Genomic DNA, 15990 nt, shown 5'->3' with positions numbered 1-15990 from the left:
AAGTCTCAGCATCTGCATTGATAGTCTGCAGGGCAGAGCTTTTCAGAGTTCCTCTGTGTCAGGCTCCTGACTTGTTCCCTCTTTTCTCCTTCTTCTGATGTCTATCTTCTTTGCCTTTCTGGATAGGAATTGAGCATTTTAGCAAGAGTCCTCCCTCTTGATTAGTTTCTTTAGGTGTACAGATTTTAGTAGGTTTATCCTATATTATGTGTCTATATGAGTGAGTATATACCGTGTGCATCTTTCTGCTTCTGGGACAGCTTACTCAGGGTGATCTTTTCCAGATCCCACCATTTACCTGCAAATTTCATGATTTCCTTGTTTTTTATTGCTGAGTAATATTCCATTATGTAGATATACCACAATTTGTGCATCCTTTCCTCCACTGAGGGGCATCTGGGCTGTTTCCAGCTTCTGGCTATTACAAATAAGGCTGCTACAAACATGGTTGAACAAATGTCCTTATTGTGTACTTCAGCCCCTTTTGGGTATATGCCTAGGAGTGGTATGGCTGGATCTTCAGGAAGCGCTATTCCTAGTCGTCTGAGATAGCGCCAGATTGCTTTCCAGAGTGGTTGTACAAGTTTACATTCCCACCAGCAGTGGAGGAGGGTTCCCCTTTCTCCACAACCTCTCCAGCATGAACAGTATTTTAAGCCTCACCAGAGTGGCTGTGTGCTCTTGGCCTCCCTCTGCTTACTCTCCACAGCCTGCCTTTTACCTGCCTTTCTTTCCTGTTAGGCTGTGAGTTCCCTGCAAGCAGGAATGTTTTCAGAGTGTTCACCACATTACAAAGTGCTGTTCCTGAGACATAGGCAGTGCTCAGTATCCATACTGAGAGCCGAGATGAACCAACTGCATGTCTGTGGTCACACCAAAAGGCTGTGCGAAGTGGAGCACTGTGCTCCTCCTAATTCCCGGTGGGGCAGAGAGTGCAAGCCTGTGCAGCTCTTACAGACTCACGGAGCTGAGTCCACCCAGCCCTGATTCTAGAGCTTCTTCTCCATCCACAGTTTGAGATGAACACAGCTGCCAAGCTCTCCTTCCAAAGAGAAGCTCAGATGGGGTCACCTGCTTCCCTGCCGCCCATGACCAGACCTTTTTTGTTTTGTTTTGTTTTGTTTTGTTTTGTTTTGTTTTGTTTTGTTTTCTGGCTTGTACTCCACAGTGGTCTGAACCAGTGTCTAAGGAACACAGGTGCTCTTAAGGACCCAGCAGCCTGCATTTTTAAATAGCCTGGATGTTCCACTTACGCTGACATTGCTGACTCTGCTCCCTGCCTCTCCTCATGCAGACTCCACTTACTACCTGTTACTTGACATCTCCTTTTTAAATGAAACGTGGAAAACTAGACCAGCTGAAAAAAAAAGCTTATTTCCTACCATTTTTCTACTCAAAGTTAATTTCTTTTTGCTTTTTATAACTGGGGATCGGTGGTACTGTTTTTCACTACCATTATTATGTTTATTTTTCCTCTTAGAAATGGCATATTAAGACAAGTTTGATTTCTAAAAATGAGTGGGGATTATGCAGACCCAGTGCTTCCATCTGCCTCATTCTTTGACGTTTAGTTGTGCAGAGTAAAAATATTGTGGGGTTTTATTTTTCTGTGTAAAAATACCACAGTTTAGAAGAATAGCCCCTAGGTTGGTTTGTTCATTTACGTTTTGTTGTGAGCAAGTATACATGTGCATGCATATGGAGGTCAGAGGTCAACCTCAGGTTTTGCTCAAGACCACCAACCACCTTATTTTAAAACAAGACTCTTCCTTGTTACGGAGTAGTCAGGCTGGCCTGCCAGTAAGCCCACAATCTGTCCCCACCCCCAGTGTTGGGGGATATGAGCAAGTGCCATCACACCTGGCTTTTCCTGTCTTCGTATAGTTGCAAGCACTTGATGGAATAAGGCGTCCTCTGGCTACGGCCAGAGTTTGTGTGTCTCTGTAAGTGCCTGAATACATGAGTCTGTGCACACCCAGAAACTCCATTATTGTTGGTGTGAGGGGCATATAGACTTCACGTGAAAAGCAAGACCTCCCTAAAATGTTGAGTAAAAACTCCTTAGCGGCTGGCTTCTCTGTGCCAGGTAGAAATGTCCGCATGATTTGGAGAATCTTCAGGGTAGGCTCATCTGTGTTTGAGAATGGCCATTCAAGGCGGTAAGCTGCAGCACAGGCTTTTGAAACACTTGAACCAGAAGTACTCCCATGGTCTTACTTTGGATGCAGAATTGAAAGTTGAAGAGAACACCTTTCCAAAGGTCTCAGATTCAGTTTTAGCTGGATTCCCCCCCCCTTCAAGTGCTAATCTGTTTTCTTTTCTCTTAAGTTGTGGAAAAGATAACAGTTTTTTTGGAATTCATGAGAAATTAACGTCTGCATTTTGTGATCTTCATAGCCTGGTGCGAGCCTTGGCTGGAAGGGTAGAACTTGATTTGGTAAGCTGTGGAGAAGGAAGCTAGCCCCGGGTGGTTCTCCCGGCACACCTCTGCCATGACGGAGGAGCTGCCAGTCCATTGCAATTCTTCCATTCTCTGTCTTGCCAAGCCCAGCGGCTTCTCTCACAACATGTGGCAGCTTCTCCCATGGAGGCTAACTCATCCAGGTTACCACAATACTTAGGACCAGCTACAAAGGCATTTCTTCTCCTGAACCTCATGCCAAGTGGAAACTAAACTGCCTTCTCCACGGCCATTCAGAGAGTCACCTCTTACATAAGGACAAGAAACGTACAGACAGGTAAACAAAGCACGTCGTGCCTACTGTGGCTTTGAGCTCATGCACACTCCATGGGAGTTGAGGGTAAGAATTGCCATAGCAGATCTGCTGCTTTGAGCTCATTCACCCTCCATGAGAGTTCAGGGTAAGAGTCGCCATAGCAGATCTGCTGCAGGGGCAAAGGAGGAAAGGTGAAAATGGCAGCAGAGCCCAGGCTCTCCAACTCTGGGGACAGCAGAAACCGGGACCATCCACCTGCTAGGTCATTAACTGAACAGGTAGCATCTGTTAATTTTGCCTTTTGAGGCCATCCTTGAGAAGATTCTCCGTCTGTACATAGGTTCTGATCTTGCCACTGGCAGTTTCCTCCTTGGCAGTTGATCCATACATCCTCTGTTTACTTTACCCATCCTTGCTCCAGCAGTGCTACTCTGTAACCAACTAAATCAGTATGCATTGATTTCCTCGTGTTTTTACAGGAAGGATCACTTTCCTTATGTTCGGAAGGAGCTACTTTGAGCACAGTTTTGTGGGCATGTGCAAAGATTAGGTGTGACAGGCACAGGCTGAACCACGACGTGTGAATACGGGTGTCCGCGGTCTCCAGCAGCTGAAGAACCAGCATATTAGAAATATTTGGGGCCTCCGCTCTGGTTCCTGCGACACCTCGCGTCCACACAGTGCTGACAGCTTTATTTACCACGATTCTCTGGCTCCCACAGACATTTTTCTACCACCACGTCGCGTGCAGTCTTCTTTGCAGCTTAGGTTTTCCTCCTGTGTTGGGTTTATAAGAATCATGTGTTCTTGGGGATGGCAGCAGTTTCTTCATCTGTGTTGATTGCTGTTCTGCATATGACTTGGTCACAGTTTTTCCTTGTCTTATTTATGGAAAGTGGGAGAAAACCAAGGATTCTGCTTTAGATGTGCTGAGTCGAGCCGTATCTAGGAAACCGTTGCTGACACAGGTGGGCACAGGTCTGCTGAGGGTGGGAGTGATTGACATGAAGATAGCATTCAAGGTACTCAGTGTCAGAATGTCACGGAAAACGCGTCGGTTGAGGCTTACGTGTTGGTGCTCAGTTATTACTTACTACGTGTCTTTCTGGAGGGCTGGTTTGCTCCAGGTTGTCTCCTTGATGTAGTGTTGACATGTAGGGAAGGAGTGAAGTGAATAGGCGCTTCTACGAAAGAGGAAGGGTTTGCAAGCCCTAACGGGTGATGGGAAGGGTAGGCGTTGACCTCTCCTAGAGAGGCAAGGTTAGTGCCTCTTGTAGAGTCTTGTGGGGTGAAACCAGTAGATTAACTTGCATTATCAGTTGAAACCTACTGTATGGAAGATCACTGTACTTCACCTTAGCACCTGACCAGCTCTTGTCCGTTGCCAACGTCGCCTGTGGTGACTTGTCCATTCTTTACTCAAACTAGGAGAAGTAGAAACAACAGTGCATAAAGGGTGGGCTGTCGTTTGAATTTGTGTCCTTGCAATGACAGTAGGTTACCAGGTCCTGCAGCTTCAGTTCAGACGTTTTAAACTCACGTTTCAGGATGTCTGCCTTGAATCGGCTAAGAAACATCCTCCGTGCCGAGTCCTGGGACTCTCTGCGCCTCGCGCCCATTGCACACTGGAGTGTCACCTCTGAACGCAGCCCAGCTGGCGACCGCCGAGTGTGCTCTACAAGGTGTTCCTGCTGACCTGGTCCAGAGTAGTTTGTTTTAATTAAATATTCTCGGCGGTGTACACCTGCGCGCTGGGAGATGAGAGCCTAGTCTGTAAAGCGAGTCCAGGACAGCCAAGGCTACACAGAGAAATCCTGTCTCAAAAAACCAAACAAACAAAAATTTAAAAAGTGATTTGAGCTGTTTGCCGGCCACCACCCAGTGAGTAAGTGGTGACAGGGCCTGGACCCCAACTCTCAAGCACACATTTATTTTGTATTAATAAGCCATATATCTCTAGGGGATCTAGCAGAAATTTGAAAGCATTCAAGTTTACCTCATTAAATACTAGGGATCTTTTTTACAACAAAGAGGCCAAGCAATGAGTAGAGCAAACGTGCTTTCCTCTGAAGACTTTGACACTCATGGGAGCTTAGGGTTCGATCAGAAAGCCAGCCCACAGTGTTCTGCCTCCCATTGAGGGGTGCCAAAGGAATGGGTGTAGTGCATGGTCCCACCACTGATAGCAGAGGAGCATGGAGATGGAGACCAGCACTGTGGTGGTTCAGGGGAGGAACAGGTGGGCTCCCTAAATTGGTAGTCCCTGCCTTACTACTGTGGGACAGGCGCATGCAGTTAGTTCCATGTGTTCATGAGAAAGCTTCTGTACTCAAGGAAACAATGTAAGTTTTCAGAAGATACAGTCATAAACTATCTGATGACAAGGCAAAACCTGACAAATCACCTTTGTCAGCAGAAGGTTGCCAGAGAGATCAGAGCCCCTGAGCTAATCACACATGTTGATAGGTTTGTGGAGAAACCTAAGATTGAGAGAAGGGTTTCCTCAATGTAAGGGCTGAGTTTCTAAGGCTGGCCTGACAGTGAATGCAATTATGGAAGGAAGGAGTCAGTGTATATCCTGCCTGTTGATTCAGACAATTCCCAGGGTAGCCACAGGTGGGAGCAGTGCGTGTCTGACTGTGCCACTAGGTGTGAGGTGGTGGCTGGAATCGGTGAATCAGCTCATGGCTGTCCACAGCCTAGTAGGTCAAGTTCATGTTAGTAACTGTTCATTGGTGAGCTGCTTCAACACTGGAACTCTTTGTCTTAGAGAGGTCTGTACCCTTCTTGCAGCTGCAGCTGCGTTCCTTGCCATTTTCTGCAGCCTTCGTTGTTTGTCCTCTAGGCCACACCTGAACCTGCAGCTAGCTTCCCTTGCAAGGCAGCGCACCTTCCAGACCTTGGTGAGCTGTGTGAGCTAGCCAGTGATTTCTGCCTCTGTTCCTCATTCTGGAACAGCGTTGAGTTTCTGTGGTGAGGACTAGTGAACGAATGGAAAAGAACACAAGGGCAAGAAGCCAAGAGGCTGGCACGGGCACCCACTGCTCTGGATCAGCCATCTGAATGGGCAACTGGGACATGATCATCTCGGAGATCTTTGCTGGCTCAGGTGACCTGTTTGTGACGTTGTGGAATAAACCATATGACAAGGAACCAAACATTCTGTTTCATCCAGACCTGAGTGTGCGAGAGTGTCCTGCACTGGTGACGCGACCTGCCTTCCTGGCTGTTGTGTGAGGTTGCTCTCCACTCCCATCGACCCCACTAAATGGCTCACATGTATTCAGTTTATAAATTGGATATATCCTTTTATTGAAATCTTGTGCATGTGGGTAGTAAAAATACAGAGAAATGGCTTAAGAAGTCCTCCTTTCTTTGCACAAATGCATATATAGCTTCATATTCATAAGACACACTGAGTGAAGAAAGGTGGAAGTCATGAGTATTTGTCACAGTTCTTAACTTCAGGCTTAGAAGTTCACACAGAGCTGGCAGGAGAGGGCAATGGCAAACCACCTGCTGTGGCTGCTGATGTGGTCAGGAGGGAATCTCCCCCATGCCATTGCCACAGAGGTCGTTTAAGGGTCCTGGGGCCTTACATGATTTCATGCAATCCTTTTTGTCAAGAAGTATAAGCCATGTGCATGCTGACAGGAAACGAGCTAAGTGCTAATTACCAAAACCAGCAGTGGCTGCTCTGCTCTTTTCCATCCTGCCTTCCTTCCTTATTTCTCTGTTCCGTCTCCTTTCCTTTCATCATTTCTCTCTCTCTACCCCATTTCCCAGTTCCTTTCTTTCTCCTTCCTCTTCCTTCTTTCAGCACCCACAGTGTTCAAACAAGATCACCATAGACCATCACCATCCTTTCTGGAGCTTTTGGGCTTGTGGAGGAAGCCCAAGAGGGAGGCACACCACACAGGCAGTTGGAGGCTGTAGAGTGTGGTGTCCATCAAACCCTGCACGCCTCAGCTTAGTGCAGCTTCTGTCCCAGCACCACCAGCATGAGCGCTGGGTTCCTGGGGGACAGAGTAACTGAGAGCTTGCTGGTAGACAGGTGGGTGGATGGAGAGTGCTTCCTCGCTCGTACTCCACAGAACTAAGCAGTGTCTCTCTGAAGCCGAAAGAGAAAACCTCCAGAGTTGCTCTCACAGATAAATTAGAGCAAGATGTCTTGTCCAATGCCGCTTTCAGAAGAGGAGCAGGTCCAGGTGGGAGCCAGTTCTGTGGTACGGACAGCAGCTGCCTGTTCCTAAGGAAGAATCCTGGGGAAGCTGAAAATGGGTTTGGCTGTCTTCTTCAGGACTCCATAGGTAGGACATCGTGCTAGAACACCCACCCTGCCCTGCTGAGGAGCAGGCAGGTGTGCTAGCTCAGCCTTAGTTTGTGCGTGTGTACACTTGGCAGGTTCTGAGGCCAGATTTTCCGAGCACTGTTTCCTGTTACTGGAAGGAGTGTGGAGCTCAGGTTCTTCGTAGCTCCCACCCCACCCCCAGGAAGCAGCCAAAGGTAGAGCCCCTGATTCTGGTAGCCTGTCTTGACAGATCTCAGGATTGTCTCTGGTCCTCTCAGAGCAAAGCCTCTCGCTTTCTTGGTCCTTCTGGTTGGAAACAAGCAGGACTTTAGAACACCATTTTTAGGTTTCCAAAACAAGAAATCCATTAAAGCTGGAGCGTGTCTTTGCAACACACTCCTCGTTAGGGAAGAATGTTAGTGCATTGAGCTTGTTCAGCTTTGTGGCTCATCATATATAATAAGTAATTTAGACATAAATGTTAATATTACTGCTGTTTTTTACATGAGGGCTTAGGTCTTTTGTGAGCAAATGAAATAGGAAACTTTCCTCATGGCATGAATAAAATCTACGCAGAAGTTGTTAGTGCCTTCTGAACACCCAGACAGCCTAGGCGTTTGCCTTGGATAAAGACGTGTGGAGGGTTTTAATCACATCATGGTCTTTTCCCCCATTTTAAATACCGCCTTTCAGTAGTTGCTTTTCAATGAATGACTGATTGTTTACTGAAGTTGACACCAGGGTTTTGAGAATTAAACAATTCTAATCAGAATATAATTTTGGAGGAAAATTTCTGCTCATTTTCTTACCCTTACATCAGAACAATGAAAATAAATTGACATTCTCCCTCTGGGCATGTAATGATTTGAGAAATCCCATCATTCTCCTTTCGAAAATTTGAAGTGTCATAAATGAGTTCAGAAGAAATTTAATTATAGTTCTTAAACTGTAAACCTCTGGCAGTGGGTAGGGCCCCAGTAACTCTCACCTCTTCAGATAGAAAAGCAACCTGCAGCTAGAATAGAATTTGACCTCTTGAGTATGACCACCATCTGAAGAAAACCCGCAGTTATAAAATCATTTTTCTCTCTCTTTTTAAAAAATTTATTTTTTCATTTGCTTATTTTATTTGTTGAACAAAAAATACCACACTTGGGTATCTCTTAGGCAATAGAACCAAGAGCCCAGCATTTGTTAGCTGCGTAGGTGAGGCCATTAGCATCCCATGGAAGACAGTGGCTGACAGGACCTTCTGACAAGATCACCTGGAGGAAAACTTGGATCAGACTCTCACTCTCTTGGCTTTGGAAGCCCTGGCTCTCCATAGCAGAATCTTCTCTTGAAAAAAGTGTTCCAGAAATGCTGAGTTTTTAAAAATCGACAGAATATCTCAGAAGTGTTTCTTCTCCAAGAAATGCTCTCCCATTGCCTTAAGATATACTGCATTCAGTCCACACCCCACAGCCAGGCACAGCCATAAACTGCCATGCACACACTGAAGCTCTGAGGGACACTCCATGACATCCCCTCCAGACCTGGGTTTACAACCTGAGGAGTTCTCTAGGTCCCTGAGCACTGCGCACTGTTGGTTCAAAGTTAGGTTGATCAAAACTGCAGGTAACCCCACCCAAGGCAGAGAATTCAGTGTGTGGGGGCAGAGGTGGTGATCCTGGCAGCCACAGAAAGGCCTGTCCTGTTCTGTGACGTTCGTGAGCGATGTTTTCAGATCCCAACTGCAGATAGCCCAGGTTAACGTAGTTAGCGTTTACAGTGGAAGTGCTTCCTCCGGTGCCTTATGTTCACATAGGTGAATGTAATTTATAGTTCTGATGTAGAGTTGAAGCAAGGAAGATAGGCTTTTGAAGGGGCTCTGAGGGCACACAGCTCGCACCTAACGGGGAGTTTCAGCTGCCGGCACCCAGCGTCTCTCCTATCGGCTTCGACACCTACAGCTGTGCTACTGTGCACATTTACTTGCTCACACTTAGCGATCTCTGAAGTGAGGTCTGTGTTCTGCTGAGACTGCCTGGTTTCTCTAGTGCCTGATAACTCGAGAGTATGTGTGCCAGCCTTCTGAATGACCAGCCTTTACATGCTGGGCAAGTTTATCCCTACAAAGATCCAAACCATTCCCCAAATCCATGCAGGCACCCCCAGGAAGGCTGCTCTGTCAAAAACAAGTTTAACTCAGGAACTGTGACCAGGGTTAGAGTGCAGCTGGCCCTGGCCAAAGGCCCAGATACTGCCTTTCTGTATAAGCTACATGCATTTGTCTCTGCTGTGCTGTGGCTCTGCAGACCAAGAGGGTACCTGAGTGAGACTAAAATAGCCTGCCACTGGGACAGAGTGAGGCCCATTTGGCTTGTGCCATGTTATCTGACCCTCCAGTGATTCCTAGTTGTGACATCAAGGCTGCCATTCAGCAAAGAGCAAAAGAAACTATGCCCTCTCTCTGCATCAGTCACCCAGACAAGCCTCTGTTCCTCAGGCATCCAAATGCTCTGCCTGGCATAGCTGTACATTCCATTCCAGGGTGACCTGGTTAAACAGAGGAAACCAAATGTTGTTTCCTGAGTGGCCTCCAAGACAGATCTTCTACCCAGGCATCTCAGGCTTAGGCATCACAGCCTCCAAAGACTGAGTGGCTGGGACAAGCCGCTCGTGCATTCAGCTCCTGTGCAGCCTTGGAGGTGGCAGCATCATTAGCAGCAGCCCAACAGCACCACTACGCTGCCTTGAGGGCAGCACTGCAGGGTCCCCTCTGGAAAACAAATACTTTGTTTTTTATTTAGGTGTCAGCTAGTGAATGACCTTTTCCTTCCTCCAGGCTTTCAGTCCGCCCCCAGCCTCAGATGCATTTTAATCTTAATTCATCACTCTTCTTACTTTTCTTTATTTATGAAGAGCTTTGTGTTGCTCAGGGGAGAGGGAGCAGTCAGTAAATGAGAGCCCCCTCCGCAGCAAACAGCTCACTGTGAGACCAGCTCCCTGATTGCGTTGGTCTCTTACAGTAGCAGATGCCTGAGATCTGCCAACCTAAGACTGAGGCACCCTCTCAGGCCAAGCTTCCTTGAGTTTCTTCCTGGCATGTAGGACCTCTTTATTTTATGAGTCTCAGGGATGAATGTTTCAGTCACTAGGAAAAGCATGGGTATGGCACCCTGTATTTCAGGGTTGTTTCAGTGTTTGAGGTTTTGCATTAGAAATCGCATTCAGCCTTTCTCCTAATACCCCTTCTGTAAACCTTATAAGAAGGGTGTTTTCGGAAACCAAAACCACGTAACCTAATGCAAATATATATGCACATTTTATGTCAAAATCTTGATGAGGTAAGACCTTGTTTTGGAAGAAAGGGTCTGGCTGTGTAACCCACTCTAGCCTCGAATTGAATTGAATCCTTATAACCCTGAGGTATCACAATAAAGACTTGACTTGTATGTCATCTGTTCAATAAGACCATGCCCTATAAAATACTTAATTTCTTTCTCATTATATGAAAGAGATTTACATTATACAGTCACGTTACTTCTTTGGACAGAGGTTGAATGCTGACTTCTAGACTTAACTTTAGAGAGAAGAACTTGAAATATTCTCAACTCCTTCTGTTAATTTAGTAAATATGTAAGCCATTCTCTTAATTTAAAAAAAAAAATCTAGCTTTCATAGAATCATCTTTTTTGGCTTTTCTTTTTCTCAAACCTGATTCTTCAAACTCTTGACTATGCAATTGCAGAGGTCTTCTATGTGATAGAATGTCATTTTTGTCAATGTGATGGAAGTGTCCAGTTTCACGTTACAGGCTGACTGTGTTCCGCGCTATTACTCAGTTAGGAAGGTCAGTTAGAAGAGACGCTGATAACACAAGGACTGGTCATTGCATGGTCTTGTTTGTCAGTGTAATAATTAGGGTGAACTTCGCTTCTTAATGCAAAGTATTGAAGTGATTACTCAGGAAACAAGAGCCCTACCCAAATACATAGTGTTCTTTCTCTCTCTCCCCCTCCCTCCCTCCTTCCCCCTCCCTCCCTCTCTCCCCCTCCCTCTCTCTCTCTTTCTCTCTCTCTCTCTTTCTCTCTCTCTCATTTGTGGGTGGGTGGGTACACGTGTCCACACTTTCTACTGAAGCCAGAGGAGAATTCCAGGTGTTTTCTGTTTATTACTCTCTGTCTTCCCTCACTGAAACAGGATTTCCCACTGGATCCTGTTTTTGTCTTTTGAGTTTGTTTTTCTATTTTTGCTATATTGGCTGGCCAACAAACCCCTTTACACCTGTCTCCATGTTCCCTTCTCATCCTCTAGAGCTGGTGCTACAGGCATGTTCAACCAGTCATAGCTTTTATGTGAGTCCTGGGAATCTGAGTTCAGCCATCATGCTTGTACAGCACACACTCCCTTGTGTCGTCTTTAAAGGCCTCAGTGTAATAGTGGCCTTTATGACCAGCCTCCTGTCGAGTTGTGTGTCGTTCTTGACATGTCATAGCTAACATAGTCACATGTCGAGTTGTGTGTCGTTCTTGACATGTCATAGTTAACAGAGTCTTGGTCCTGTTCAAGGATTCTTGCTGTGTTCCGTTTTGTTTTCATTTATGGGGCATATGCGCACAGTCGAGCACACATGTCAACGTCAAGAGTCACCTCCCTCCTTCCAACATGTTAGCTCCAGGAATGGAGCTCAGGGACTCAGGTTTGGTGGCAAGCTCCCTTCCCTTGTCCGCTGTGCCATTTCACCCGCCTCAGACTGGGCCCTTGAGCATCAGTGTGGAGTGGTGAGAGATGCAGCTGTGCATTCCGGGTGAATACTAGAGCCCCAGTATAAAAAACCCTGAGAAGCACACAGTGTTAGCTCAAAGTATTGTTTTTGTGAGAGCAATTTGTTGTTTTTGTTTTGTTTCTTCGAGACAAGATTTCACCGCATACCTCTGGCTTCTTAGGAGTGACTTAACACTTTGTATAAAATTTTCATATTTATTTTAAATTTTTAATGAAAACTTAGAAACTGATGGACATATTTCTTTCTCTGTACCCAGTGAAATAACTGTTAAGATTCTTATAGCATACAGTGAAACTACAGAAACGAGATTTTAGGAGGTTGTAGTTGTGACCCTATGTCATGGGATAGGTAATTTGACAGCTATTTTTTTCACACAACAGGTTTGGACATTCGATGATCCCCATGGGAATGACAAAGATGTCACCTTTCGATTACCTACTCTGCCTCTGCCACAATCACTGGCCAGCAAGTGACCAATTAAAAGGATTGTCCTGCTCATCCAGGAACAAGTGACAAAGGTCTAAAGTGTGTGAGGGAGACTGCCACACATGTAGGCAGGTGCTGGCTAGACTTGGTGACAAACAGGCCGAAAATGAAGATGAAGGTGAGTGCCAAGGGTCCATCTCCGTAGCCTTGCTGGATGGATGCTCTTCTAGTTCAGTGGAAACAAGCAAAAGTTAATGTGTTAGTGTAGCTTCAGGTTGAAATAGATTAAATACATAGAACAAACAACTTGGAGATGGACATCAAAGAAGGAGAGTGGCTATGGTATATTTGAGCATACGTGTGTATCATACATGTGTATCATGGTGTGAATATGGTGTCGTGGGGGTAGTGTGTATGTATATTAAAGAAGTTGTAGTGTAGTCTCATATCGAGCCTGGCTTGGGATTACACACTGCCCAGTGGATTCAGGAACTCATACTTTGATCAGAAGGCCAAGTTAGGCCCTGGCTCCCTGTGTGTTTGTTCTGTTGGCTGTATCTTGCTGTGGCGCTGAGGTACGGACTTTACTAGGCCTATTCTATAAACAGATCTGTATGCCCAGGATTTTTTTTTTCAGTCACTGGATGTGTACACTTCTGCTTTTCCCACCAGCATAGAGAAGCCTAGAAGTTTTGAAGCTTGTGAAAATGTCCATAGAAGTCTTTGAGTTGTTAAGCCTGGACCATGAATTTTGAACCTGAGCTGCAGTCATGGTGGATCCCTGCAAGGACAATACTCAGGAGAAAGGGAAAGCCCCTTGCCCTTAGAACTCTTCTAGGCCCTAATGGGATTAGTCACCTAAGATGGGAGAGCGCACTACAGGGTGAGTCAGTCATCCCGCTGGGAGACTGGAATATGAACTCAAACATCCACCCACAGCCACTTCCTACCTGGAGCTTCGGCATGGTTGATTTAATATCCCATCCAGGTTCAGGTTTTTATGACAGGAAATGTGTGTGAAAGGTTAAGATAGGATTAAATAATACTTGATCTTACAACTATAGTGCAGGGAGGACCTTTTAATAGCAAATCTCTGTGTAGGGAAAAGTTCTGGCTTATAACTGTAACATACATCGATTTGCAGAATCTTGCATGCAGTTGTTACTGTCTTAAACTAATACCAGAAGAATCTGTTTAACTTCTTTTCCCAGCTTTCTTGTTATTAGTGCCTTTGGTTTAGGAAGACATTTTTAAGTTGTTGTTGTTTTGTTTTGTTTTGTGTGACCCAACGTGATACAGGACCATTAAAATGCGCAGGGTATCAAGCATGCTGGGTAAGCACTCCACTACCAAGTAGTAGTAGCTATTTTGTGTGGAACATTCTAGACCAACACAAATGTACATGGCATTGAAATAAGGGATAGCTTTTTGCTTGAAGATTGGAAGGACACCAAGACCAAGGACTCGCAGATGCCACACTAGACAAGCTGCTTTACAAGTCCTAGGGAAAAGGCAACCTGAGGGGGGCACCGGGGAGAGTGTAGCCGAGCAAATGAAAAGAAAGAAGACCTGCACTAAGTTTGGGGATGTGCCTAAAGCAGCACTTCTACCTGAGGGGGTTTTTCCTAGGAGAAAAAGCACTCACAGGGAAAGAGGGGCTTCTCTTTCTAGGCCTGGCTGGGGCAAGGGATCATACATAGTTCACACTCACCCTGCCTGTGCTTCCCAGGGGTGAAGGAACACTGGACAGGTTGAGGCTTCTAGTTTGAAGCCTTGGTGGGGCTCTGTTGCATCAGCGAGCAGGGATGTAGACGGATGTGAAGAGCCAGACTTGAGCTCCTTTATCCACCCTGTTTGGAAACAGGTTCTCTGAGTTCCTACTGCTTCTCAAATGTAGTATCACAGATTTAGGAGGCACATGAAGCTGTTTGTTTGTGGGCAGACTGACCTGTTAGTTCTAACTTGTTACCACTTAGTTGTTAGATATGTTGATTAAAGTTTCCACAGAACTGTATTAGCAAGTGACATGTTCAGAAACCCACCTAGTTAGAGCCTCTGTGTGGCTTTGAGGCTGTTTTTTCCCATAGTGCTCTCTCACAGTACACCCAGCTGGACTCGTCTGCCAGGCTGTGGAGTACAGCTTGGAGTACCAAGCTCCCGTGGCTTTTAAGTGCTTTCTCCAGCAGGCACTGATGGGCTAACCTTCGCCAAGTCCCAACTCCCTCCCTCAGTTCCTTTTCTGTAGAACAGGGTAAGAGTGGACCTTGGCCTTTAGTGTGGCTCTGAACGTCACTGGGGTGGTGCCTGAGACAGGGCTGTGTGTCACTGGGCAGTTGAAGAGGACTGAATAGGTGGAATGACCAGGTGAGAGCAGATCAGCAAAAGGAGATGGAACCCAGGGCTGGCATCCACAGGAGGCCGCTGTGTCGTCTGTTTGCTGTTTAAAGGGGAACTTTGAGGAAATATTAAGTATATGAAGTACTTTTGTGCAGGATTTTATTTTGTTGGAAGAAGGTGGTCTCTGTACACTTGAATGGTGTCCACAACAGTGACAGCAAGACTCGGAGCAGGCTCAGAATCCAGTCACAGTCTTGAGTGTCCAGCCTTGGCATAGCCAGGGGAGCACGTCCCTGCGGACAGGAGTGACCTTTGAAGCTGCCTTCTGCTAGGTGCTTGTTCTCTCTGCTCTTCCCTGCCTTCTGCTTCATGGCCTTCTAGTTTAGATCTATGTTCCCTTTCTCCTTCTAAAACCCCTGCACTGACCTCCCGGGACTGTGCATCAGCAATCAGAGACATAGGCCAGGACAAGCCACACACAGCCATCAAGAGCTGAGCCTTGGTATGCATGGGACAATGTGGGAAGAGAAGCTTCCTGTTGGCCAGAGGGGAAGTGAGATCATTGAGCATTTGAGCAGTCGTCAGAGCATCAGTCAATGCTCTTGTGGCCTTTTCCCTTTTCTCTCTCACTAAGGACATTCATTAGTTCTCAAAGGTGAGGGCAGAAGGAATGGGTGTTTTTTCTCACCTCCAGTTGTAGATGCATTTGACTTGCCCTCAGCTTGTAAATTATATCCACATTATGCCAGTGGGTTCTCACACTCAGCAGCAGTGCCCCTCAGCCAGCCTGGAGGTACAGCCCCAGCACAGAGCGGCTTGCCTGGCATGTGGGAAGTCCTGAGGTGAGTTCCCAGTACTGCCGAAAGCAAGCAGCAGCAGCAGCAGCAGCAGCAGCAGCAAAACCATTTGTAAAATGATTAAAAAAAAAAAAAACAAAAAAAAACATTCAATCTTAGTATCCAGAAACAAGGAAGAAAAGAGTCAGGGCAAAACATCCAAAGACACTGAGGCAAATCCAGGTGGGCTTATTCGGTCTTCACTCTGCGGCTCCCTATAGCAATGGCTTGTGTAGCCTCCTCAGGCTTTGACTCACACACCACCACTGGTCCCCTTCAGCCAAAGTGAAGGCACATTAACAATTGGGAAAGAAAAAGCAACACCGGCTCTTAAGAAAAAGCTGCCTTTCACCAGCTTGGATTAGTGTCTTCGTGAATCAGAGCAGTTCCCCTTACCCATTGTCCTGTCAGAACTCCTACACCCTTCCATGTGGTACTCCCTTCTTTGTGGCATCAGTTAATAGGCTTGGCAAAATACAAAACATCATACTTGGCTGGCAGCTTCAAAGGACACGTTAGTGTTGGATGACACGTGGGAATGTCCCCTCAGACAGGTCTGAAAACATGCTTGCTTTTACGAACCTAGGAGATAGCAGTAGGATCTGTTTGATG

General features: G+C 46.2%; 1 long non-coding RNA gene across 2 annotated transcripts in view; it reads left to right on the top strand.

Moving 5' to 3' along the window:
• LOC132649748 (uncharacterized) overlaps positions 1-15485 on the top strand; it is a 120012-nt gene extending 104527 nt beyond the window's left edge. For both annotated transcript variants that reach the window (XR_009588274.1, XR_009588275.1), the window contains one exon: positions 12160-15485. This is a non-coding gene — a long non-coding RNA (uncharacterized LOC132649748). The remainder of the gene's footprint in view (positions 1-12159) is intronic.
• Positions 15486-15990: the final 505 nt, after the last annotated feature.

Source organism: Meriones unguiculatus, chromosome 21, assembly GCF_030254825.1.
Source record: "Meriones unguiculatus strain TT.TT164.6M chromosome 21, Bangor_MerUng_6.1, whole genome shotgun sequence".
In the NCBI taxonomy this organism is placed as follows: Eukaryota; Metazoa; Chordata; class Mammalia; order Rodentia; family Muridae; genus Meriones; species Meriones unguiculatus.
The sequence above is the reverse complement of the archived record's forward strand: the minus strand, read 5'-3'. Positions and strand labels throughout refer to the sequence as shown.